Source organism: Muntiacus reevesi, chromosome 3, assembly GCF_963930625.1.
Source record: "Muntiacus reevesi chromosome 3, mMunRee1.1, whole genome shotgun sequence".
NCBI lineage: Eukaryota > Metazoa > Chordata > Mammalia > Artiodactyla > Cervidae > Muntiacus > Muntiacus reevesi.
This window is the reverse complement of record NC_089251.1, coordinates 103026656-103053470: the sequence shown is the minus strand read 5'-3', so window position 1 is coordinate 103053470 and position 26815 is coordinate 103026656. Positions and strand designations below refer to the sequence as shown.

Genomic DNA, 26815 nt, shown 5'->3' with positions numbered 1-26815 from the left:
TCAAGCTGGAATCAAGATTGCTGGGAGAAATATCAATAACCTCAGATATGCAGATGACACCACCCTTATGGCAGAAAGTGAAGAGGAACTAAAAAGCCTCTTGATGAAAGTGAAAGAGGAGAGTGAAAAAGGTGGCTTAAAGCTCAACATTCAGAAAACTAAGATCATGGTATCCGGTCCCATCACTTCATGGCAAATAGATGGGGAAACAGTGGAAACAGGGGCTGACTTTATTTTTCTGGGCTCCAAAATCACCACAGATAGTGATCGCAGCCATGAAATTAAACAACGCTTACTCCTTGGATGGAAAGTTGTGACCAACCTAGACAGCATATTAAAAAGCAGAGACATTACTTTGCCAACAAAGGTCCGTCTGGTCAAGGCTATGGTTTTTCCAGTGGTCATGTATGGATGTGAGAGTTGGACTGTGAAGAAAGCTGAGTGCCGAAGAATTGATGCTTTTGAATAGTGGTGTTGGAGAAGACTCTTGAGAGTCCCTTGGACTGCAAGGAGATCCAAGCAGTCCATCCTAAGGGAGATCATTCTTGGGTGTTCATTGGAAGGACTGATGCTGAAGCTGAAACTCCAAAACTTTGGCCACCTCATGTGAAGAGTTGACTCATTGGAAAAGACCCTGATGCTGGGAGGGATTGGGGGCAGGAGGAGAAGGGGACGACAGAGGATGAGATGGCTGGATGGCATCACCGACTCGATGGACATGAGTCTGAGTAAACTCTGGGAGTTGGTGATGGACAGGGAAGGCCTGGTGTGCCTCGATTCATGGGGTCGCAAAGAGTCGGACACGACTGAGCGACTGAACTGAACTGAACTGATAGTTTATTTACAGCCTCCCAGGTGGCACTCGGGGTAAAGAACCTGCCTGCTAACGCAGGAGACTTAAGAGATGTGGGCTCGATCCCTGGGTCGGGAAGATCCCCTGGAGGAGAAAATGGCAGCCCACTTCAGTATTCTTGTCTGGAAAAGTCAGTGGACAAAGAAGCCTGGTAGGCTACCGTCCACAGGGTTGCAAAGAGTCGGACGTGACTGAAGCGACCTAGCACACACATGGTTTATTTGCAAAGTGACTCAGCTATATGTGTGGTGTGTGTGTGTACATACACACACATACCTGTTCTATTTCAGGTTCTTTTCCATTATAGGTTTCTACACGATATCGAATGGTTCCCTGTGCTATACAGATTGTTTGTGTATTTACTACATGTGCGTGCCTGCTAAGTCAATTCAGTCGGGTCCGACCCTTGGCGATCCCACGGACTATAACCTGCCAGGCTCCTCTGTCCATGGGATTCTCCAGGCAAGAATCCTGGAGAGGGTTGCCATTTCCTCCTCCAGGGGATGTTGCCACCCAGAGACGGAACCGGCGTCTCTTGCATGCCTTCGGCGTGCAGGCAGACTCCACCCCTGCGCCACCGGGGAAGCCCGTTTTACAGACAGGAGTGTGTCCGCCTCAAACTCCTGATCTGCCCGTCCACCCCCGCTTCCCCCTTTGATAACCGTTAGTTTGCTGTCTACGTCTGTTTTGTAAAAAAATTCATTTGTGTCAGTTTTTTAAGATTTCACATGAGTGACATTACACATATGTCTTTCCCGTCTGATTTACTTCACCCGGCAGCCCCTCCTTTTCGGCCGTGTGCAGGATGTGGGGACCTATCAGGAGCCCCCCAACCAGGGATCGAGCCCACAACCCCTGCAGGGGGACGGCAGACTCAACCCCTGCGTCACCCGGGAAGCCCTAGCGGCCACTGCTTCTGCCGGATGCCTCCACGGTCATTTCACAGCAAGTATCAGACTCCAGTCTCACAGAGCGCCGGGGGCGGGGGTCTACCATGACTGACATAAACCCTGCGTGGACACCGACGTCGTTTCCAGGTTTTGATGCCATAAACCGTTCTCCACATTCTTGGCCTTCAGCCATGGATGTGTGAACCTCTGGGGCACCCTCCTAGGCGGCATGGGCTGGGTCAGAGAACTGATTTTCATTCTGATTAAAAACCAATTGCTCTCCACAAAGTGCGTGACTGCGTCTTTCAGTTCCACGCTGAAAACTCTCAGCAAAGGGTTGGGGAAGATTTAAGAGATGTGGGCTTGATCCCTGGGTTGGGAAGATGCCCTGGACGAGGAAATGGCAAATTTTTCTAATATTCTTGCCTGGGAAAGTCGATGGGCAGAGAAGCCTGGCGGGCCACCACCTATAAGGTCGCAAACAGTCGGACAGAACTGAAGCGACCTAGCACGCAGCCCCAGGCGCAGTGATTAACTCGAGGAGCAAATAGACGTCTATTTTGACTTCTCTATTCCCGGGCAAGGACACACGCCAACAAGCCCCCGGCACACCCAGAGCCTGTGACGATCGTTCTGCACGTGTGCGCCAGGGCTCAGGATGGGTGAGTGCGGAGGGCTGGCTCAGAGCAGCCAGGGGCCCTGGGAGAGACCCTCCCGGCACAGCAGTCAGCAGAGCGTTCACGGTTCCCTGACACCGCCTGGGCCCACTGCTCAGGGGCCATCTTACCGATGAGGAGCTATTTACCACCACCTCTGGGCCTCAGTTCATTCCTCTGCAAAATGGGGCTTAAAAAGGACCGACCTCATGGTGTTCTCCAGAAAATTAAGAGCAAATACAGGTAAGCCTCTTGGGAGGGTCTCTGGGACACACCGCTCTGTGGCTGTCATTAGCAGCAGGGGACAGGCTGTGAGGGCCAAGCTCTGCCGTGGGGCCCAGGCTGGAGGGCTCTGCTCCACTGGCAGGGGAGCCGAGCCTCAGTGTCCCCACCTATGAAGCTGGGGTCCTGGGACCCGGCCCACAGGACTCGCAGCAGCACCCGAGCTCAGCCTCAGAGCCCCGGCAGGCTCGGTCGGTGCCAAGATGCCTGTCCTTGATGCCGCCACCAAAACGGGACCAGTGCCTGGGACGGTGCATCTGGACCCTGCACCCCAGGGCGTAAGAGACCCTGAAGGACCCTCAGGAGGGGAACCTGAGGGCTTCAAGCTGTGGGGACCTGGGCGAAGTCAGACCCAGCTGCAGGCGGGGTTCTGCCTCATCCCTGCGTGGGACCCCAGGCCTCCTCTTGGCCTCCCAGAGCTTCGGGCTACATCTCCGTAAGGTGGGCAGGACAGCCTGCCCGGAGGACGCCACAGGCTGGCAGGGCCAGGAGCCAGGCGCAGGCGTGAACGTGCGGAAGAAGCGGCTGGGGCTGCTCAGCCACTTCCTTGTTTCGTTTTTTTAAAGGTCTCCCCTGAGCTGCGCATGGCCTGGAAGCTTCAGGGTGGGAGGCTGAGCCAGGAGAAATGTGCTGTGATGCCCCTAAAACGAGCCTCTCTCTGAAAAGCGACCCAGAACCTTCCTGCAGGGGCGGGCTCTGGCAGAAGAGGTGGTCTGGCTCGGGAGGAAAGTCGACTGAAAACCAAGAGCGGCTCGGATCGCCCGCACCCGGGGATTCCCACTGGGCTCCTAGGGCGCAGAGAGGGGAAGGACAGAGGGACACGCACGAAGGGTATGAGCCGTGTTCGCTAGGGTGGCTGGGTTCCACAGACTTTCTTCCCACTTTCTTTCCATTTTTCTGAATTTTCAAGCTCTTCTACAGTGAGCATTACAAGGAGGGAAGATGAAGATAAGCGTGCCCATTTTTTTAAGATTTTTTTTTTTTGATGCGGACCATTTTTAAAGTCCATTGAATTTGTTATGATATTGCTTCTCTTTCATGTTTTAGTTTTTTGGTCATGAGCATCTGGGTTCTTAGCTCCCCGACCAGGGATCAGACCCACAACCACCACCGTGGAGGGCGAAGTCCTAACCACTGGGCTGCCAGGGACGCCCCAAGCATTCTCATTGGTAAAACGGCTAAATAGCATCACAGGCTGGAGCAGACAGTAGCTGCAAGACGGTGTGGGAAGGGTGGAACCGGTTGGTAGACCAGAGTCCACACTCCAGCTCCGCCATGCGCCGCCGTTCCAGTCTACCCCATGCCCCCCGCCCACCCCACGGAGACCCTGCGCTCCTGGACCCGGGGCTGCAGGCCTGCGGGGGCAGAACCCGGCGCCCCTGCCCGCGGTCACCACGGTGATGCTCACAGCCCTCCGCGTGGGTGGGGGCTCAGAGGAGACTTTCTACTCTTGGGGGTCATCTCTCTCTCTCAGAACAACCGCCAGCACTGGACAGGCAGGCAGACCCCCTGAACACAGCTCCTTCTGGTGACACCGCGCAGGATGGCCAGAGCCAAGTTGTGCTTCTTTAATATCTATTTTTATTTGTTAATATTTTATTTGGCTGCACCGGTTTCTGTTGCAGCATGCAGGATCTTTAGTTTCGGCATGTGGGATCCAGCTCCCTGACCAGGGATCGAACCTGGGGCCCCTGCGTTGGGAACTCGGAGTCTTAGCCACTGGACCGCCAGGGAAGCCCCAGGTGGCGTTTCTCAAGTGCATTCAGGCCAAGAGGGATCCAAAGGAGCAGCCCAGCTCTGGGTGTGCCCGCCAAGCAGGTCAAGTTCAGCAACCAGAACCCCGAAGAGCAGCCAGATTCACACTTGCCTCCACCCTCAGCAGCCCTGCTCGCCACAGCAGCTGTCTTCCAGGCTCTAATTTAAGCAGACCCTTGTCAGTCTGTCCTTCCTCTAGAGTTCAAGGTCCATCCGGCCCAGCAGGAAGTCATCCTCCAGGCTGCCTGCACCGGACCCTCCTCACTCGATCTTAAAACTGGCCAAGCGTGCTAAGTCGCTCGGTCGTGTCCGACTCCGCGACCTCGTGGACAGTAGCCCGCCAGGCGCCTCTGCCATAGGATTCTCCAGGCAAGAACACTGGAGGGGGCTGCCACGCCCTGCTCCAGGGGCTCTTCCCGACCCAGGGGGACCCTGCTCCTCTGCGAGGCCTCCCCAGACTCATCTTATGCAGTATTTCCCAAGCTTGGTTTAAAAAACTACCTGTGCGTGTTGCGGGGGGAGATGGCACATCCCCGGAGGTCCAGTGGTCGAGTCCGCCTGCCAGGAGATGCGGGTTGGATCCCTGGCCCAGGAAAATTCCACAGACCTCGAGACAGCTCAGTCCTTGCGCCTCGACCGCTGAGCCCACTCAGCTAAGCCCAACTCGGCCACAGCTTCTGCGCCCACACTGCCGAGGCCGCGCTCCACGGCGGGGAGAGCCCGGGGCCCACAGTGACGAGCCCCGTCCACCTCGAGCAGAGAAGGCCTGAGCATGGCAATGGAGACCAGCACAGTCAAAAGTAATTTTTTAAATAAAATAAAAAAGACCTGCTGCGGGGGGCACTTTCCCGGCGGTCCGGCGGTTAAGACTCCACGCTTCAGAGGCAGGGGCCGAGGGCCAGAGAGGCAGGCCCCCGCGCGCCACGTGGTGCAGACGGGAACCCCCAGCCCTGTGCTCCGGCTCGCAGTCCTGGACTGGGAGCCCACGTCTGCCGCCGGAGAAGGGCTGCTTTCAAGCAGCACAGGTGGCCCCGGGATGCCTACCGGCCCCGTCGGATCTGTCTCCCTCCCTAGGCTGGCCGCTTCCTTCCATCTCAGGGGCTGCAGCGGGACCCGCAAACAGGCCACCGCAGAGACGCGCTCACGGAACGGAGCCGAGGGCACCTCGCCGAGAAGCCCGGGGCTGGGGTGTCCCGGCCACGGGAGGGGGGCCACGGCCCAGCTGGCGACCTCAGCTCCCCTGCAGCTAGGCACTCACCCTCTGCTTCCCGTCACCCGTCAGAGGCTGGTGCAGGAGGAGAGACGTCTGATGGCGCCCGAGGGGCCTTCACAGGCCTCAGTCCCCTTCCCGGGGCCCCCACTGCCCCATCCTGCCGATGGCTCCACGGAGGCCAGGCTGCCCGAACACAGGGACGCCCGCCCTGACCTCCGGGATCCCACCACCCACGAGTTCACACAGCGATCACCTTGGAAGTGGTCGTCGCAGGTTTCTCCTGAGCACTGCTGCGCCCCAGACGCCCTGCTTAACATTTCAGCGTCTGCCCAGCTGGGTTCCCGCAACAGACAAGGAAAAGGGGGCAGAGAGGCAGACACCCTGAGCGGAGTCCCTGGGCTGCGGGCGGGGAGGGCCAGGGCGGCTCTCTCAGGATCGCAGCGCGGACCAGGCGTCACGGAGACGGACTGTGGCCGAGGGCAGGGGTGACGGGGCGGGAGCCTCAACAGCGCCAGCTCCGCTCCCTGCCCACTGGGCGCCAGGCCACTCAATGGGCTTCCTGCCGCGGGCAGGGGTGAGGCTGGCCAGTGGCTGAGCCTTGGACAATGGAGGCCCTGTCCATGCCCCGGGCGAGCGTCCCCGCTCCCCGCACTGACCTCCTGGGCGTGCCCTGGGTTCAGGATCCCCGGCAGGACCGGTGGGGGGCAGTCCCCCTCCACAGCCACCCAAAGTGGGCCACCAGGCAGAGGATCCCACCGGGCCCCTGGAAGCAGGGACTCCTGGGGGCTGTTGCTAGGAAACAGCACATTAACCCCTCCGCCCCCAGCAAGCCGGTCCAGGCAGGAGGCCCCAGGCTAAAGGGCCAGGTGGAAGACTGCCGATCGCGCGTTCTGCATCCCCGGTCACATCCTGGGCGGCCCACGCAATGCAGCCCCGCACACACACTTGGAAGCCAGCAGGGTACAGCACGGACTCTGCCCCAGCCTTTCGCCTTCCGCGCCTCAGTTTCCCCATCCCGAGCCCACCTCGCGGGCAATTCAGTGCCAGTGAGGCTCGAGAACATTCATACTATCAGCAGAGCATTTTCAGGCTGGAAGAACTGAAAGTGAAAGTCGCTCAGTCGTGTCTGACTCTGCGACCCCAAGGACTACACAGTCCATGAAGTCTCCAGGCCAGAATACTGGAGGGGGTAGCCCTTCCCTTCTCCAGGGGATCTTCCCAACCCAGGGATCGAACCCACGTCTCCCCCATTGCAGGTAGATTCTTTACCAGCTGAGCCACCGGGAAGCCCAAAAGGCAGCCTCACTGCCTCCTTTCCATGGATGGGGAAGCTGAGGTTCACACTGGGGAAGCAACTTTCCCAAAGTCACCCAGGGAACAGGAGGTGGGACCAGGAAGTGGAGGGGCCTGACGCCAGGCCTCCAGTCTGACTCTGTGTGACTCCAGTCTGACAGAGCTGGACGTGGCGGAAGGACGGATGGTCCAAGCTGCAGGAAGGGCCAAGGACCTCCAGATACTGGGCCACTTGGAGCCTTAGCCACTGGACCACCAGGAAATTCCCATTTCTGTGGTTTTAAAGACCATCTCTGCGGTGACACCGCCAGCCTGACCTCCCCAGGAGCTCCAGACTTCTGCCCAGAGTCCGCCTGCTCAGCAGGTCCACTCCCCGTCTATGGGGCATCTGGAACGTGACATCCCACCAAGGTCCTGAGTGCCGCCCTCCTGCTCCCAAGCATCCCACCTCACCTGGCAGCAGTTCCATCTGGCCAGGGGCGCAGGCTGACCCCTCGGGCCCACCCCCGGCCGCTCTGCCTCTCACACCTACGTGCCACCCATCCGCCAACCTCGGCGGCTCTGCCTTCCAGACGCGTCCAGAATCTGACCACTTCTGGCCACTCCCCCTTCCACCCCCGCCTCCCCCCAAAGCGCCATCACCTCGAGGGCCATCAGGGCAGCCCCGGACGGGTCTCCCACTGCCCCTTCATCCCCTGCCCGACACACTCTCTTCTCAGCCAGCAGGCAGGTCCCTCCTCTGCTCAAACCCTCAAACGCCCGCTTCATTCAGAGTGCAAGCTGGGCTCCTCACCTTGGCCTACAAGACCCCACCCGCTGAGTCCCTCCCCGCCCTCCCTGCCCTGAAACCCTACCTCTCTCCATAGCTTTTCTACCAGAGTCACCAGGACCACCGCGCAGGCTCCCAAAGGCCCTGCCTCGGGGACTCCGCACTGACAGCGTCGTTTGCTTGCTCTTGGCCGCGCCGGGTCTTCACTGCTGCCTGGATCTCCTCTTCCCTGCCGTGAGCGGGCTGCTGACTGGGGTGGCTTCTCTGGTGCAGCACGCGCTCTAGGGTATCAGCAGCTGTCGTCCCGGGCTCCAGAGCACAGGCTCAACATCACGGAGCACAGGCTTCGCTGCTCCACGGCACGCAGGATCGTCCCGGCCCAGGGATCGAACCCGTGTCTCCTGCCTTGGCAGGTGGATCCTCAACCACTGGCCCACCGGAGAAGCCCTGCAGCGGCTGGCTCCTCTGCCTGAAACACACTTCCCCAGTTGTACTCATGGACAACTCCTGCAGCTCCTCGGGGCTCTGCTCCAAGGCCCCTGTCAGAGGCGCCCTCCAAGCACCCGCTTCTGAAACAGCACACGCATGCCCTCAGCACACCGTTTCCTCTGCCTCTGCCTTCCCCGTCTTCATGGCATTCAACACCTCCAGGTGTCTATATATCCGGCTGCTCACACTGGTCCAGAATATGGACATCATCGTTTATGTCCACCACTCCATCCACGGCCCTGGGACAGCGCCTGGCACACAGCAGACCTCAACACACACTGGCTCGTGAGTGAGGAAGGCCGGTCCACGCCAGCCCCAAAGCCACCCTCAGGGGCGGGGAGGAGGCAGCCGAGGCCCGGGGGGGCCCCACGCCAGGCCCGCCCGCACCCAGCCTCAGCCAGGACGGCCCCTCCCCAGAGAACTGCACAGACGCAGGGCCAAGCCGTGCAGGAGGCGGCTCCCCAAACCCATCTGGGAAGAGGCCCGGGCCCCCGCGCCAGGTGGTGATCAGACGAGGGGTGGGGTGGGTGGGACTATTGTTAAGCTCACTCCCCAAAGACCAGGTTCTTGCTCCAGTGAGTCCAGAGCACGTGGCCGGGAGAGGGGACAGGACCCTGAGGCGGCAGTGGCTGCAGTCCTCGGCCGCTCTGGCAGGCAGGTGAGGGACCCTGGCACCCCGGGAAGGGCCACACAGCCCCCACGGGCAGTCTGCCCGCGTGGAGGGAGCCTCCCGGTCGAGGCCCACAGGGGTCCACTCTGACTCCAGCCGCTTCTTCTGGCCCAAGCTCTGCCTCCCTCAGCGAAGAGGCTGTCACTTTTCCCCGAGAGAGCTCTGGGCAGGAAGAAATAACCCGTGCAGAACTCGGAGCTAAACATAGCTCAGCCCACCTCAGCAAGGCGAGGCAAGCTGTCTGGGCAGCATCTGGGGTCTCCTGAAATACCCGATGTGGAGCTCCAGGGGACCCAGAGGTCTCAGCCCTAAGATTCAAGCCGCCCCTTTAACTACGTGCCACAGCCTCCCGCACGGAAGATGTGAGTGTGTTCCAGGATTTCCCTGTCCTCCGCACCTGCCAGGGAGGCACAGAGATGCCCGTCCTCCCACCAAGCCCCAGAGCGGGCGGGGCACCCACGAGGGACCGAATCAGCCCATTTTACAGAGGAGGAAACTGAGGCTCGGGGACAGCCTGGCCAGGCCCTGAGGCTAACACTCGGCTCCACAAAGTTTCCACCTGCCTCCCGCCCCTTTTCAAGACAAGACTCCAGGAACTCCCCTGGTGGTCCAGTGGTTAAGAAAGGCTCTGCTCCCAGTGTGGGGACCTGGGTTCGATCCCCAGTCAGGGAACTAGATTCTGTGTGTTACAGTGAAGATCCTGCCTCAGCAAAGACCCTGTGTGCTGCACAGACCAGGCACAGCCAAATAAAAAAGGTGAAGATTCCAGAAAGGGAGGTCACAGTTAGGGAAGAAGAAGACCCCAAAGGAAACAGTGAGGCTGAGTTTCCTCAGTTCAGGTGAAACATGGCGACCACCGAAACCCAGTGTGTGACGCCAGGGAGGCCGTCTAGACGCCTGGACGCCGCGGTCATGGGGCGGGGCAGCCTCGCAGCCCGCTGCGGAGGGGCCCTTATGCAAAGCACCCTGGCCGGAGACTTGGCCTGCAGAGAGCTGCAGATATCAGGCTGCTTCCCTTGCTTGAGCTCAAATGTCTTCTGCTAAACTCAGGGAGAGCAAGCCCCTCCAGCCAACAAGCTCACAGTGACTCCCCCCGCCGCGGCCTGCCCATGACTGTCACTTGACACTGTATCAGAAACATCCTCGGCTGACCTGCGGGAAGAGATGGACCCGGGCATGCAGGACCCAGGGCTCCGGGACCCAGGGCTCTCTTCCCCGCTTGCAGCCAGCAGACCGAACAGGTGCCCCACAACGCCACACTGGCGTGGGGGGCGGGCTGGACGCAAGCACAGACACCTGTGCATTCCCTGCCAAGGCTGAGCCCCCGCCAGGTTCACCCGAGGTCTGTCCTGTGGCCAAAGCCTCGGTCAGAGGCAGAGACAGCATCTCCTTTCCCATGAGGATGCAAACCGGGAAGGGAGTGATGAGGGGTCCACCTTCCATGTGTGTGCCTGTCTCCAGGCCCCACACCCTCCCCCGGGGACCTAATAGAGTTCAAGGGGAGGGTGGGAAAGCCAGGGTTCTGCTTTTGTTTTTTTTTTAGCCTAGCTGGTCTTTGTTGTGATTTAGTTGCCCCGAAGCAGGCGGGACCTTAGTTCCCTAACAGCCCCTGCACTGGGAGGCGGGTTCTTAACTTCTGGACCAGCAGGGACGTTCCCAGGAAAGCCAGTCTTTATCTCTCTGGATCCACCCAACGATATCTCTTAATCATGCCACAAAAACTGAGCACTGCCACGTGCCAGGTTCCATGTAAGGTTCTGGGGATTCGGTTCCTGCCTCCCTGAAGTCCACAGCCCCACAGGCAGGCAGATGCTAAGCAATCACACAAATCCATCGTTACGGCCTTCCCCGATGGCTCAGCAGGCGAAGAATCCGCCTGCAATGCAGGAGACCCAAGAGATGCAGGTTCAATCCCTGAGTGGAAAAGATCCCCTGGAAGAGGAAAATGGCAACCCACTCCAGTACTCTGGCCTGAAAGATCCCATGGACAGAGGAGCCTGGCGGGATATAGTCCGTGGGGTCGCCAAGAGTTGGAGACGACTGAGCGGATGACATGTGCACGCAGGCATACGTCACACAGGTTACACACCAGGCCATGCCCGTGGGGTGGAGGAGAACGCCAGGGCTTAACTGGGATTGAGCGCAACAGCCCAACACTCCAGCTCAACCCTCCACGGATTGATGCTGGTCCCATGGACTCCACGCGGTCGCTGGACGACCTGCCCTACATCCGAGCTGCTCGGAACAAGAGGACTGGGCCTGGCGATGGCCCCGTCCATTTCGCCAGAGGCTCTGCCTCTGGGCCAAAGCTCACAACTGCTCCAGCCTCCAAGGGCCCTCCCACCTCCCAACGGATGTTTGGATTTTAAGCCAAACCCAAGGAATACGGGATGTTGTGGGCGCTTTTTTTTTTTTTTTCTTTCCTCTTTTGCTTTTTTTGGAGGGAGGCAGTATTGGATTTCAAATTTTCCATTCCATTTGGCTTACACAATTACATGTTCACAGGCCCAGCTAAGGCGGTGGTTCTCCACAGGGATGACTTTCCCCCCCGGGGACATGTGGCAACACCTCGGGGCATCTGCATTGTCACAGCTGGGAGGGCGGGGGAGGCGAGTGGCATGCAGCGGGCAGAGGCCAGGGATCTCCGCACAGCCCAGCCCCGCAACAGAGAATCGTCCAGCTCCGGCGTCAACTGGGCCAAGACGGAAAACCCTGGTCACGGGGGCATCTGGTCAAGTCCTCTGAGGATCAGAGCAGACCCTGGCCTGTTAATTCAGGGTCGTCTTATTGCTATCAGTCACAGGGACGCAGAGACCAAAATCACCTCCACCAGACGCCATGGCAGAGTGTACCAGGCTCCAAGTCTCCAAAGGACCTGCACTGTTTTCACGGACCTCGGGGCAGAGGCCATGGCCTGCTTCCCCGTGTGCCTCCACCACCTGGCGTGGCATCCGGAATACAGGAAGTGGGCAGAGCGGCAGGAAGCGGCCAGAGAGGGCAGCCTCTTCAAAGAGGGGACCATGGCTTACCCCCTCCCCGGCTCAGCAGCCAGCGCTGTTTCCAGCACCTAGCAGCCACCTCCAATTTCATAAGAAAAACCACTAGACGGAGCGCCGTCCCGGGTCAGGGGCGAGGCCCCCCTCCCCTCTGACCCTGAGCCTAGCCGAGCACACGGCTTATTCACCACGCACCTCCAGCGAGCTGGTGCAGGCGTGGCCCCGCTGGGCTGGCACTGTGGTGAGAAAGACGGACACCGGCCCGAGCCCTCGGACTCACAGTCCAGCAGGGGAAGGTGACCCAAATGGGCCCCACGGTTTGAAAGCAGGCGGGGGGCTTCTGCGGGGAGGCCTGGGGGCCTGGGGGCCTCCTGGGACTGGCCCTGAATACAGACGGGGGCAGTGATGCTCCTTGAAACAGTGAGCGAAACCACATACAGTTCATCTCTGCACGGCCCGGGGCAGGGGGGAAGGAGGGAGGGAGGTGGAAAGGGGGCTCCAGTGGGAATCAGGGGCCCTTCCTCGGCCCTGACTCACCTCTCCCCAGCGACCTGGCCCAGGAGCTCACCCCTGAAGGCAGGACTGAGTGCGTGGAATCCAGGGCCCAGACACTCGGCCCGGTGCCATCAAGGAGGAGTACCAAAATCAGAGTCACAACACCTGACATGCAATTATTCCTGCTAAGGGCCCAGAGCGACTCCAAGCCCTTCTCTCCTATGACCACGTCAGTCTTTATAACAACCTTTTGAGAGAGGAACTACTCCCATCCCCATTTTACAGATTGGGCAACAGAGGCACAGAGAGGGTAAGAAAGGGCTCAAGGTCACGCAGCCAACACATGGGGGAGCTGGGCATGGATCCCAGGCTGCAGGGCCTGGAGCCCCTGGGACGGTCACAGCTTCGTCCCTCGGCCTCGAGCAGGGCTGTCTGCTCTGGGAAGCACTCAGGTGAGCGGGCGGGCCCGGGAAGACCCCACTCGGGGGGCGCCGGGAGGACGGGGGCCCCGGGGCAGCACCTCAAGAGGAGAAGCTGGGGGACGGGTGGACAGAGTGCTCCGGCCAGGGGCCCCGCGAGGGGTCTAGCCACGCTGCCTCCAGCAGAGCCTCAATGAGCGGGCCCCTCCCGAGGCAGCGGGATGCAAACACAGGAAGTCTCGCTGGGCATCCTCACCGGGAACCAGCCGGGGGCTGAGGGCGGGCAGCTTCCTGAGAGACCAGGGACTCACTCTCACCCCTTCAGACCCCAGCCCAGCGCTGCAGCAGACTCCCCGGGCAGGACGGCCGAGACTCGGGCCCCACTGTGCCTGCCGGGTACCAGCCAGCGCCCTCCCCTCTGCTGGGCGGAGGGCCACCAGACATCAGGCCCAGACTGGCAGGCTCCTCGTCCATGGGATTTTCCAGACCAGATACTGGAGCGGGTTGCCATTTCCTTCTCCAGGGATCTTCTCAACCCAGGGATTGAACCTTGGTCTCCCGCGTTGCAGGCAGACTCTTCACCGTCTGAACCACCACGGTGCTCTCCCATTAGAAAGGTCTAAGCCTGCCCTCGTTCCGTCCTGTGGAGTTTCCCAGGACGAGGCTCCTCCCTGCTTCGTGGACGCTCATAAGCCGGCCCTCCTTCCCAGTGTCGATCACCAGGAGGTGTCCCAGGCTGGCACTGTCCCCCTCTTGAGCTCAGCACACACTTCTTGGGTGCCCACTGCACGCCGGGCGTGGACGGCCTGGGATGTGACCTGGCTTGCACATCCTCCTCGCCAAGGTCAGCGCACTCGGGGGAACACGGCCGGCTCAGCTCACCCCGGGGACGCTGACTCACATTGCCCACGTGCATGGATGATCAAGGCCGTCCCTCCAGAATTAGGTCCTGCGCTTTCCTGCTCACAAGTGTGAAATCAAAGCGACAGAAATTGACAAGGAAGCCCAGAGACTGCTCTCACTGGCAGGGACTCAAACTTAGACTCACTGGATTGCTGAGCTCCTAGTAGAACCAGGAGCCAGGTGCGGGGCTTCGCGTGCACTTCGGGATGGACCAGCCGGGTCCCCACAGGACAGGCCGCTCTCTCTCGAGGCTCCCAGAGGACAGCAGCTGAGTCTGCTCGCTGCTCCCCCCGAAATGCCTAGCGCCACACCTGGCTGCCAACAGGGGTTCAATAAATGTGGGTGGGACTGAACCGAGCCAGAAAGCGGGCGCTCAGAGAAATGCAGTGACCTCCCAAAGTCAGGCAGTCAGAGAGCAGTGAGCCTCTGCCCGCCGCCCTCCAAACTCCCCCAGCTGTGAGGCCGAGGGTCCAGCAGCCCACCCCCGCAGGACACGTTTCCCGGGGCAAAAGCCACCGCCCCTCCGGGCCCTGAGAAAGCACAGGCCAGCGCCACGGGAGACCGTATTAAGGAAAAGCAAAGAAAGGAACACCCGAAGCATGCTGGCGGAGGCAGGGCCAGCCTCTGAGTCACGCGGCCCAGAATATCCGGGTCACAGCTGGTTCCGGGGCAGGCCGGGCGGCCGCGGCCCCAGCAACTGACGGAGCAGCGTCAGGACCCGTGGGCCTCGGGCGAGGGGTCAGGCGGGCTCTGCCACCAACTCCCACCAGCGCAGGGCAAGTCACTTCCTCTCCCACGCTCTGACTGTCTGGTCTGGGAGAAGGGCCAAGGGTCCGGGGCTGCCGCTGCCCACGGGGCTGGGGGGTGGGAGTGGGGAGGGCCGAGCCAGAGGCAGCCTCCCGCTCCCGCCTGGACAAAGCTTGACCCACATCGCCCCGTCCCGCTGCGGAGCGGACCCTCTTCCACCCCACCCCCGACGCCTGCAGGACGACCCCACGCTCCGGGGCTGCGGGCATCACCAGGAAGCCCCTCTCAGACCTGCAAGTCACTCTCAGCCTGAGAGACCATCCCTGAGGGCCTGAGGAGGGCGGGCAGCTGAGCACCGATGCCACCAGGAGCTTTGGGAACAGCCACACCCCCGTCGCGATGGCCCGACGAGGCACGAGGCACGGCTCCCATCTGTCAGAGGCAGCCGTGGAAGCTAAGCCAGGCGAGGCTGCCCACGCCCACACAGCCAGCACGACGCGCTCCCAAAGCCCCGCTCCTACGTCCTCACCCCTGCCTGTGGGTCAGCTCCCGGGGGACAGGGATGGGGGGCCCTGGGTGTCCCCCTTGAACAGGGTCCCCAAGAGAAGGCTTACTGATTGGCTGGGCGGTCAGCTCCACAGCCCCGCCCAGGCCCCAGGAGAGCTCCCTGGGATCCTACCTGCAGAATCACTGCATTCGGGTGTCCTGGGCCCAGTCCTGCCTGCCAGGAACCCCACGCCGGCCTGCTCCCACCTGGCAAAAGGAGACACTGAGGCCCCAGCTCAGAGGAGCCAGAGAGCAAACCTCAGCACGTTGGTGTGGCCCCCGGAAGAGCTGATAAACCGCTGGGGGCCCAGCGAAGAGAAAGCATGGCTTTGCCGGAGACCCTCTCGGCCCAGCTCCAGGCGCCCCCACCCTCGGCTGTGCAAACCTAGGCAGCCTCCCGCCTTCGCCAAGCCTGTTTCCTCCCCGCTCTAAAGCAGACACAGCGCTGCTGACCGGCCGCGGGACAGGAGCGTCAGAGGAACGCAGTCACGGGGAACGGAGCACGTGCCCTTTCCTCCGCCGCGGGGTGCTCGCCCATCCCAGCCCTCAGCTGGGCGGGAGGCTCAGAACCTGGCGCTCCTCCAGGCAGCCAGCCCAAACAGGTTTTCCCCGGGAGTAGATTCTGTGGTTAATATTCACCTGCTTATGACCCAAATCTTCTAGGGCATCAGGCCTGCCCGAATCACTCAGCCCTGAGAACTCAAACCAGGCGGGGACGTGAAGTGGGAGGGGCAGGGAGCTGGCGCCAGGTGGGGTGCTGGACCCCAGTCCCTCCAGGCCCCCAGGCCCAGGCTGGCGGGGGAAGGAAGGTCCCTCCCACGACCCTACAGACGAGTGAGAAGCCCCGCCTGCAGCAGCCAACTCTGAAGGCTTGGAAGCCCCTCAGGTGATGATCCGTCTCCAAAAGGCCGCGGAAACCGGTGTGGGCATGTGAAGGGGAGGCCGGGACCGAGGGAGGCGGCACTGCGGATGAGACTGACCTGCCTCCCCCTGACCCTTTCTCGGCCTGGAAGCCGTGCCCTGTGTCATCCGCCTGGGACCCGCCCATCTACATTCTGAACCTTAACACGAGCCAACTTCAGGGAACTCTTCCAAGAGGCCCATGGGGAGGGCCAGCCACTCACCCCTCTGAGTCAAACACTCCAGACTGGGGTCATCTGCTTTGTTTTCTGACTCCCCCACCAGACTGTGGGCTCCTTGAGGGCAGAGGCATGCTTTCCATCCCAGCGCAGCCCTCGGCACATGGTAGAGATTCAAGAGTGATGGGCGGATGGATAAAGAAATGGGTGGATTAGTAGATCGATGGATGGATGAATACATGGATGGATGGATAGGTAGATAAAATAATAAGTGAATGAAAAATGACAGGAGTCCATAAGTAGTGACCCAAGGCCACTGGTCTCAGGGCTCTACTTCAATCTGGAATTTCCCAGGAAGGCCAAACAGAGGAAGAGATGGTTGGATGGCATCATCGACTCAGTGGACATGAGTTTGAGTAAGCTCCGGGGTACAGTGAAGGACAGGGAGGCCTGGCGTGCTGCAGTCCACGGGATCACAAAGAGTTGGACACGACTGAGTGACTGAACGATGACCAGCTTTGCCCAGTATTTAGTCTGACCCAATCACTTTCTAGACATGTTTCCCATCTGGCTGAACATCCCTGTGTGATCACTCTGCCCGCTTCACCAGGCTGTAGCACATGTGACATAAGGTCCAAGACTGCGTCTGACCTGACAGTTACGCCCTCAACGCCTTCCCCGGGCCTAGAGTACTGCATCAGAGAATGACAAGCAAATGAGGAAGAGACCTGGAGAGCTCTCTAAACATGGTGACTTCTGATCCCAGCCAAGATCTGCTGGTTTAGAATCACTAAGGGTGAGACTCAAGAATTCGCACTTTGTTCAAAAGCTTCCTGGAGATTCTGATAATCGGCCAGGCCTGGGAGATGCTAGCTTGTAGGAAGCAGAGTAGCTGGCTACCGAAGGCTGTGCCCAAGGAAGGGGGCAACACAGAACAGGGTCACGCGGAGCCATCACCAAGTCTGGCAGGTTGGCACTCTCCTAAGCCTTTTTCGACTCAAAGAGTCTAACAGCCCTTTTCAAAGTGTGGACCCTGAACTACTGACTTCAGACAATCTGAATGAGAGGGGGACTTTTAAAAAAGTAGATTCTAAGGTCCAACCCCAACCTACAAGCTTGCAGTCTCCTGGGGTGAGGCTCAAGAATGGGCACTCTTTGCAGGCTGTCGGGGCAAGGCTGGCATGAACATATGAGAATTACTGACTCCCGTCCCCAGGGTGCTCAGAGCACCTGCCTGCATCTGGCACCTTCACGCACATTGAGCCTCTTGAGAGAGAAAAGTCTCATCTGCACGTCTTAGGAGTTCCCTGGTTGCCCAGTGGTTAGGACTCTGGGCCCTGGTTCAATCCCTGATCCAGGAAGCAAGATCCTGCAAGCCGCATGGCGCGGCCAAAACAGAAACCAGGGCATCTTGGATGATGATTCCAAGACCTGGCAAGGGAAGGCATGAGGCCAAAAGGTACTGAATGTGCCCACGCCTACGGACTTCCCTGATGGCCCAGTGGTTAAGAATCTGTGCTTTCACTGCAGCGGACACAGGTTGGATCCCTGGTCAGGGAACTATCCTGCATGCCATGTGGTCAAAAAACAAACAACAAATGTGCCCACTCCTCAGAACATCAGCCCTAAAGGGAACAAAGAAAGAACACACACAGCCTCGTATCGTATAGACGTGGACACTGAGCCAGGGAGGTCTGCGTCTCGTCCACGGTCAGCAAAGAGCGAGGGGCAGAGCCAGTCCAGCAGCCGGGGGCCATGCCCCAGCCTCCCCCATGGCCCGGCCGCCTGCCTCCCCTCCTCCAAGCCTGCTCCCGGGTGAGCGGCTGCCAGCCGGGGCGTCTCAGCCAGTCCTGCAGCCCCTGGAAGACAGCGTGGCTTTACTCAGAGACTCCTACCGTCTCCACCATGGACGGTGATGAAGCGCCTCGCGCTCCAGGAAGGAGGGCGCTTCGGAGAATGGAAGGAGCAGACACAGTCTGGCATGGATCCCGGGGAGACTGGAGTGGGGTTCGTTATCACAGTTCAGTAGGGAGGTCCCCCCAGACTCAGCAGTCAGTCCACAGGGCCTGAGTGTAAACCGTCCCAGGGAACCGGCAGCATCAGCGTTTCTGTCTGCAGAAGTGCTCTGGGGGAACACCTGTGTCCTGAAACATGCTAACAGAGTCTTACCGCAAAAAACAGTTCAGTGGTCAGACCACGAAGCGCCAGAGTAGAAATCAAAGGGCTACGACCTCAGAATCTGCTTAAATCATGACAGATGAAGAAAGCTGGAGGCCGAGGGGATTACAGGCCTTGCCCAAAGTCACAGGGCTAGAGCGGGGGGCGGGGGGGATGAGCCTGCAGCCCGCCTCCAGGGTCCGGACGGCACCCAACGGGCTTACAGGGCTCCTCCCAGGAAGACACAGAGGACAGACGGACGGTGAGGGAAGGGGAGGGGGCGGTGAATGGGGAGGCGGGCGTGGATACAGACACACGGCCACATGTGAAACAGCCAGCCAGCGGGAGGCCGCTGTGCCACACGGGAAGCTCAGCTCGGAGCCCTGGGACGGCCTGGGGCTGGGACGGGGTGGTGGGCGGGAGGCTCAAGAGGAGCGGATCTGCGTGTGCACAGAGCTCATTCACACCGTCGGACAGCAGGAGCTAACTCAACACTGCCAAGCAGTTATACACCAATCACAAAAAGGAAAACTGCAGCAGAAATCCTTAAAAAAAAAAGGTTCCTCTCATTTACTATCGTTGTTCTTGCTCTTGATCTTCTGATGGGAGGCTGCGGCGGGGTGGGGAGGGCAGTGGGAGGGGCTGGGCAGGAAGTCACCCTCGTGAGTGCGGCCAGGAGGCGAGGCTGAGTCCAGCTTCCCACTCCTCTGCTGTTCGTGGGTCTGCCGCTACTGGCTGTGGGGCCTGGGGCGGGTCACAGCCCTTCTCCAGACTAGGATTTCCCGCATGTAAAACCAGGAGCCGGACCGGTAATCCCAGAAGGCCCTTCCAGTCCTAAGCCCCGCCGTCCTGCCCTCAGCCCCCACGGCCCCCAGCTCTCCCTGGACTCTGTAAACGGCTGTGGCCTGCGCCCCAGGCCTGGGCTGCCCGTGCGGCTGAGCTCTGGCCAACAGCGGACTGAGCTCGGCTTTGCTCTCCCGGCCGCGGTCCCGTCAACGCCTCCACCGTGACTCATCCAGCGAGTGTTTGCAGATCGGCCCGTCACCCCTGCTCCAGGGTGGGTGGACGGGCGGGGGCCCAGAGGGCGGGTTATGCCCAAAGCTCCACATGATGGGCTGAGAGGCAAGACACCCCACACGGACCCCAGCGCTGCCCCTGGGCGTCACATACAGGTAACTATGGCGTGGCCCTCGGGAAAGCGGGTCAAACTCTTTAGACCTCCGTTTTCACATCTGCAGTGTAGCCAGTGAGACCCTCCTCCCCGTTATCAGGGAGTCTGCCATTCAGATACACACAAAGCGGCCCGCTCTGGGCCGGGCCCACCGAGGGGCTCCGCCGGCGCTCACCCCGGGCACTACGCTCCGCCGGCGCTCACCTCGGGTACTAAGCTCCGCCGGTGCTCACCCCGGGTACTAAGCTCCGCTGGCGCTCACACCGGGCCCCACGCTCCGCCGGCGCTTAAACCATAAGCTGCTCTCTAACCATAAGGCTCCCTGAGAGGTTTTCTCAACTCAATCTCCCCCTTCCCCTCAAGGGACAGAGAATGGGAAGTAGGGAAAAGTGGCAAACATCTGATTCCTCAGACTCCTGGACACGGGAAACCTCATATTCGTAGATTGAGAGAGCCTAGACTCTCCATCTGCCCGTTTTGCAGAAAAGAAAACTGAGGCTGAGGGTGAAGGTAGGGGTAGGGTGAAATGTTGCCCAGGCTCTCCTGGCTGGTTTGAGGAAGGGGTGGGAGTAGAACCCAGGGGCTGGGGCCCCAGGCCCAGGCTCTTCCTGAGGCCCTGGGCAGTAAAAGAGCAGGCCAGAATCTCTGGAATGCTGCCCCCAAGTGGCGGGGAAGCGATGCTGCTGTTTAGCTGCTCAGTCATGTCTTTGTGAAGCCATGGACTGTAGCCCGCCAGGCTCCTCTGTCCACGGGATTGCCCAGGCCAGAATACTGGAGCGGGTTGCCATTTCCTTCAACCAGGGGACCTTCCTGACCCAGGGATCGAACCCGCGTCTCCTGCATTAGCAGGCAGATTCTTTACCACTGAGCCACCTGGGAAGCTCATGAAATGATGAGCAAGGGGCTTCGGGCCACTGGGGCTCCGAGGCCTTGTGATAAACCTTAAGGGGTTGGACCAGATTTGGGGTGCCCCCAAAGTGGGGTGGCCAGAACGCAGAAGCCCCTCAGGACTCTATCAGGTGATTTGCCAAGGACGTCTGACGGGGCCCAGAAGGGTTTCAGGGGAAGGCTCCAGAGTCAGGCAGATCAAGGTTTAAGTTCTGTCACTTGCGAGCTGTGTGACTTTGGGCAAATTACTTACCCTCTCTGATCTTCAGCTGCCTCATCTGTAAAATGGAGATAATAACCCTACAAACCTGAAAAGATTGCCACAAAGAACCGAAAGAAGACAATGTGTACTGCCCGGCACATTCAGCAAACACCGCTTATTTTTTTCACTCCCTTGGAAGCACGTTTAGTATCATCCCTGCCTCACAGGTGGGGTAAAGCAAGACTCCAGAGAGCCGAGACAGCCGCCCCAAGAGACGGGGCCCTGGGACCTCCTCCCTGTGTCTCCCTGCCCCCAGGAGGAGGCCTCTGCCTGGCGTCAGTAAAACACAGCCGCCCCCCCCCCCCCCGAGACCGCCCCCGCCCCCCCTGGAGACCGCTGCTGCCCCCGCAGGCCTCACATAACCTGGCCCAGCCCCAGAGTTTTCCAGTCAGTCACTGGGGAGGGAGCCAACGCCCCAGGAAACTGCTTAAACACCTGCTCCGGCTCCTGGGAAGGTAGGTTCCCAGCTCCCCGCAGTGACCCAGCTCCTCCCCCCACCCAGGGCGCCACCCATCCTCGGAGACCCAAAGGGCAACACTTAAAGGCACGGGGGCTGCAGATGGTGATGGTCCACGGGAGCTCCGGTGAGCCCCTCTCCGGAAGTTACTCACCACCTGCTTCCACCCTTGAGACTCTGGTTGTTTCACTTGAGGAACCACTACCTGGATGCCCTGCCATGCTGTGTGACCTCAGGCAAGTTGCTTAACCTCTCTGAGTCTCAGGAACCTCCCGAGTCAAGAGAAACGAGCAGCGTCTGGGAAGCACGGAGGAGGCAGCAGAGTTCAAACAACGACCCAGGAGTCAGAGCGCCTGTGGCAGCCTCTGCAGGTCTCCCTGACCTCTCCTGTCCCTCCCAGCTCGGTCTCCACCCAGGACAGCAAGTTCTGAGCACGCTGAGCACGTCCCTCCCCAGACTGAAACTCTCCAACGGCTCCCGTGGCCAACACTGAGCTCCTAGTAAGACGGAGTCCCGGGCCACACCTCCTCTGCCAGGCAGGGCGGGACAGCGCGCTCAGCCCAGCGCCTGCACACACCTGGGCCGCCTCCGCCTCCCTGCACCGGCTCCCTGCTCCGCCCAGCGCCCCCCCCCCGGGAAAGTTCCCTGAGCACCTCTGGCAGTCAGGCGCCTCCCCCGCATCAGTTACCTTCCTGTCCCCACACCCACCCCGGACACGCGGTCACCGTATCTCACTCATCTCCAGCTCCGAGCCCAGCACCCAGCTCCTAGTAAGTGTCCGATACAAATGCGCCAGGCGGGGAGGAACGCGAGGACAAGCAGATGAAAGCAACTTATCAAACCCATGAGCTCCGGCATCCTCCTCTGCAAACGCACAGCACTGGGGGAAGCAGCCGGCTCGCTGGCCGCGTGCCCTCACCCCTGGAGGCTGGTGCGGGCCTGCCCTGCCGGGGGCACCTCAGCTCACGGGCCTCGCCCCCTCCCCTGAACGGTGAGCACGGGAGCAGCACCCGCAGCTCACCCACGGTGAGGACTCGGGGGTCAGGCCCCCCAGGGGGCGGGGTTCAGGGTCTGGCAGGAGAAGGGGGTTCCTTGCACTGGACCTCAGGGGAAGGCAAGTGGGAGGCGGGCGTGATGGGTCCTCCGCAGGGTCCTCCGAGCGCCTAGACACTACTCTCCTGACCGGCTCAGACACTGCCCTCATCTGCCACCTCTGTCCCACGACCCAGCCGCCCAGTGCCCTGGGGAACACGGACCCCGTGGAGGCAGGGAACGGGGGCTCAGCCCCACTGCGCCATCTCAGACCAGCCGCCGACCTCTCTGCTCCCTTCTCTCCACACAACGGGGGTCAGACACTGCTTCCGCCAACCGTGGGGACCCAGGCATCTCTGCCCGTTCCTCTAGCGGCTGCAGGATAACGTCTCCCAGGGGGCCCACACCCTCCCCATTCTCACCCTCACAGTCCTCGTGGCCCTTACCTCACCACCCTCCGCTCAAGGTTTCATTGGGAAACATGAGGCTGTCCGCTGGGACTGTCTCCAGCCTTCCTTCTGTGCAATCCAAATCTACCCCCTCTTCTCCCATTTCCTAAAAGCATCCCTGCTCCCATCAAGGAGCTGGGATGGGAAACTGTGTAAATCCTGAAAGAGATGGGAATACCAGACCACCTGACCTGCCTCCTGAGAAATCTGTATGCAGGTCAGGAAGCAACAGTTAGAACTGGACATGGAACAGCAGACTGGTTCCAAATAGGAAAAGGAGTACGTCAAGGCTGTATATTGTCACCCTGCTTATTTAACTTATATGCCGAGTACATCATGAGAAATGCTGGGCTGGAAGAAGCACAAGTTGGAATCAAGATTGCCAAGAGAAATATTAATAACCTCAGATATGCAAATGACACCACACTTATGGCAGAAAGCAAAGAAGAACTAAAGAGTCTCTTGATGAAGGTGAAAGAGGAGAGTGAAAAAGCTGACTTAAAACTCAACATTCAAAAAACTAAGATCATGGCATCCAATTCCATCACTTCATGGCAAATAGATGGGGAAACAGTGGCTGACTTTATATTCTTGTTCTCCAAAATCACTGCAGATGGTGACTGCAGCCATGAAATTAAAAGATTCTTGCTCCTTGGAAGAAAAGTTATGACCAACCTAGACAGCATATTAAAAAGCAGAGACACTACTTTGCCAACAAAGGTCTGTCTAGTCAAGGCTTGGTTTTTCCAGTGGTCATGTATGGATGTGAGAGTTGGACTGTGAAGGAAGCTGAGTGCCGAAGAATTGATGCTTTTGAACTGTGGTGTTGGAGAAGACTCGAGAATCCCTTGGACTGCAAGGAGATACAACGAGTCCATCCTAAAGGAAATCAGTCCTGAATATCCATTGGAAGGATTGATGTTGAAGCTGAAACTCCAATACTTTGGCCACCTGATGCGAAGAACTGACTAATTTGAAAAGACCCTGATGCTGGGAAAGATTGAAGGCGGGAGGAGAAGGGGACGACAGAGGATGAGATGGTTGGATGGCATCACTGACTCAATGGACATGAGTTTGAGTAAACTCCGGGAGCTGGTGATGGACAGGGAGGCCTGGCGTGCTGCGATTCATGGGGTCACAAAGAGTCGGACGCGATTGAGCGACTGAACTGAACTGAACTGAACTCCCATCAAGGGCCCAGCGCCTCACCCCACCACCCCCACGTCATCACACCGGGGTCCGCCCTCTCTCTGTCTAAAGAACAGGCTCCTGAGGACGTCCTTGGCAGCTCAGTGGTTAAGACTGCACCAGCTAATGCACGCCCAGGTTTGATCCCTGGTGGGAGAACTAAGATCCCACATGCTTCAGGGTGAAGCCAAAAAGTTAAAGAACGAAACAGACCTGGCTCCTGCCCGGCTGTGCCTTGCGCCCTCCTGAAGCAGGCCTGGCCCCCAGCACAAGCCACTTCCCTCCATGGGGACATCTTTTCCCAACTGCTCTTCGCTCGGCCAGCATCTCGACACCTGGTCCCCTCCTGGCCCCTCAGCCTCTCCCACTTCAGACTCCAGCCCCTCAATCTCCCAGAGGCGCTCTGACAGTAGAGGCCCACACTGCCTCTGTGCTTCCGGCTGGTCTGACTTGCACTCTCAACAGCCTGCGGCCGTGGCGACTACCAGCTCTGCACCGCGGCGGTCCCGGGCATCGTGCCAGCTTCCCAGACACCCCACTCTCCCTTCCCGGAGCGCCCAGCCGCCTCCCCCAGCCTCCGGGACCCCCCTGACCCCTGCGTGGTCCCGCCTGCACCACCTATATGCCAGTGACACCCAACCAAGGGGCCCCCACGTCGCTCCTGGACTTCAAGCCAGCCTCTCACGCCTGACCCCAACTGGATTCTTGGATTCCCCAAAGCTGTGCTTCCAGTCTCCTCTGAACCACCTTTTCTTAATGACATCACCACCCACCGGACACTCAAAAGAAGATTCCAGAAGTCTTCACTCCTCTTGATCCCTCTTTCCCTCACCCCATGACCAATCCACCAGCAATCCCAGCTGCCTTTTTCTGATAAGCAACCTGCATGCAACCACTTCTCTCCAGCTGCGTGGCCTCCACTCACACCCCGGCTTCGCTCGCCCTTCACCCGGGCCCGAGTCCACGCAGCCCCCAGCCGCTTCTCTTCCTGCAGCCAGGGGGCCCCTCCCCGAGGTACGTCGGCGCCCATCAGGCTCCAGCGGGCCGTGGAGGGCTGGAGGGACGGGCTGGGGGCACACGGCCACCTGCGGGCAAGGCTTCCCCTTTCCCATCCGTGCGTGCGGCCCTCACCCCCCGGCACCCACTCCAGAGCTTCCATGTCACAGGCGCTCGGTTTATTTCTGAATAAATTATCTGGAAAAAGGTAAGCTTCTTTCCAGCGCTGTTAATAGCTGAAGTCTTGGGGATCATATTTCATTAATAAGGTATTCACGGGTAACTAAAGAAAAACTGCCGACGGCTTCCTGTTGCACCTGGATTAAACATCCTAACCTGCCGTGATCCGTGATCCGAAGGGCCCTGCACGGCCCCTCACACTGCGCCCGCCCCCCACCTGCTGCTAACCAGCCGGATCGTTCTGGCCTCGGGGCCTTTGCACCTGCTGTGCCCCAGCCTGGAACACTCCTCTTGGCTCTGAGCAGGGGGAGGAGGAGGGGTCCCCTTGCCATTCAAGACTCAGCCTGGGGACTTCCCAGGGGTCCAGTGGTTAAGACTCCAAACTCCCAGTGCACGGGGCACGGTTCGATCCCTGACCAGGGGACTAGCATCCCACCTGCCACGTGGTGTGGCCAAAAAACTTGAAAATAAAACATCTTTTAACAAAGACTCAGCTTAGATGCCTCCCCTCAGAGAGGCCCCCTGACCACCCGAGCTAAGATTCCGCAGCACTAGTCCCACACACAGCCACTTCTCTGCCAACGCCGCCCCCGTCCCAGTATTCCCGTCCTATCACATGAGGTTGTTTCCTTCGAAGGACGAGCTTCATGACATCGTTTACCCTGTTGCCTTGTTTGATTTCTCCGGCTTTTGTCTCCTCCGCCGTCACGAAAGGCCCACGGGGAGGTCCCCACTGTGGTGACAGCGGGCCACGCGGCCAGGCTCTGGTGGGGGCCAGGCACTGTCCTGAGCAGCCTACTCGTGTGACCCCCTTTCACAGACGGGGAAAGAGATTCAGGCGCGGCAGAGAAGGAGGCCTGGGAGGAGCGGGGCGCCGCCGCCCTGCACCCCCTCCCAGGTCCAGCCCAGACCCGGCCCTTCGTGGGCCCTGGAGAGGTGCCTGCCGACTGAGCAGATGAACCGCTGATCAAACGAAGGCCACGCGCCGCGGGGCTGAGAGAGGCTGTCTTCAGGGGGTGCAACGAAGGGCGAAGTTAAACGTCTTCTCCCTGAACTTTCCAAGTTCCCTTCAACGGTCACAAAATACATGCATGATTTAGAAGTAAAATAAATCCTGATTTTAAAAGAAATTCAAAGGCTCTGAGTAATGTTTGGGTTCAGGAATATTCTTCAATTTCCAGAGACTGTTATTCCTCTACTTAATTTAAACCACTGTTTTCCTAGGGAAATTGAATAAAAAGCCCACATTTTTAAAGCTCGCGCCGAGCCTGCCCACTTCAAACAGTGCAGAGAGGGCAGTAACGGGAGCCGCCTCCCGCCTCTCGCTCAGGGCTGGACTCGGGGACGCACCCCAATCAGGAGCCGCTGGAGGGGGTCCTGTGGAGGCCAGGCTCTCGGGGAGCAGGGGGCTCAGCCCCAGAAACGCCGCCCCGCCTCAGGCCCCAAGTGCAGCCGTGCACAGGGGTCACCCCAAGCCACTGCGCTGCCCCGGACCCGGGCTGTCCCCGCACGAAGGCGGTGGGGAGGCCGCCCTCCCGGCAGGCTGGTGGCAAGTGAACCCCTTGGCAGATGGGCCCCTCTCGGCCAGCAGGTCAGAGAAAGGTGAAGCCCATGGCTCAGCGCAGGCTCTGACCCGGGGGTGGGCATAATCTATACTCTGGCCGAGCGAGCCGCCGCCTGCCCCGAGTCCCCACCGTGTGGGGTCCTGCTGCCAGGGGCCATCGGGGGCGCAGCCAGGCCAGGCACCGAAAGGGGTGGCATGGCTCCAGGGTACAGGGGTGAGAGCCGGGGCTCTGGGGCAAGTAGGGCCAGGATGAGCCATGCTGCGTCTGATCCTCTGGGCAGGCGACATAACCCACCTGAGCTGATGACACAGGCCCCTCGTCAGGGTGGCCGAGGACTGAAGGAGCCCCCTGAGACCCGTGCCCGCCGCCGAGCCTGCCCCGCGTCAGTATGAGCATCGACCCGCAGCGCTCTCCA

The 26815-nt window shown here is 59.9% G+C and overlaps 1 protein-coding gene across 13 annotated transcripts in view; it reads right to left on the bottom strand.

The window, feature by feature from the left end:
• ARHGEF10L (Rho guanine nucleotide exchange factor 10 like) overlaps positions 1 to 26815 on the bottom strand; it is a 153619-nt gene that overhangs the window by 114021 nt on the left and 12783 nt on the right. The window contains exon 1 of one of the 13 annotated variants that reach the window (XM_065929914.1): positions 15110 to 15372. The exons of 11 other annotated variants lie outside the window; for them this stretch is intronic. The gene's annotated coding sequence lies outside the window, so the exon portion shown is untranslated. Of the gene's footprint in view, positions 1 to 5902; positions 6143 to 15109; positions 15373 to 26815 lie in introns of those variants that run through there. One more of the 13 variants, XM_065929913.1, reaches the window with a different exon arrangement.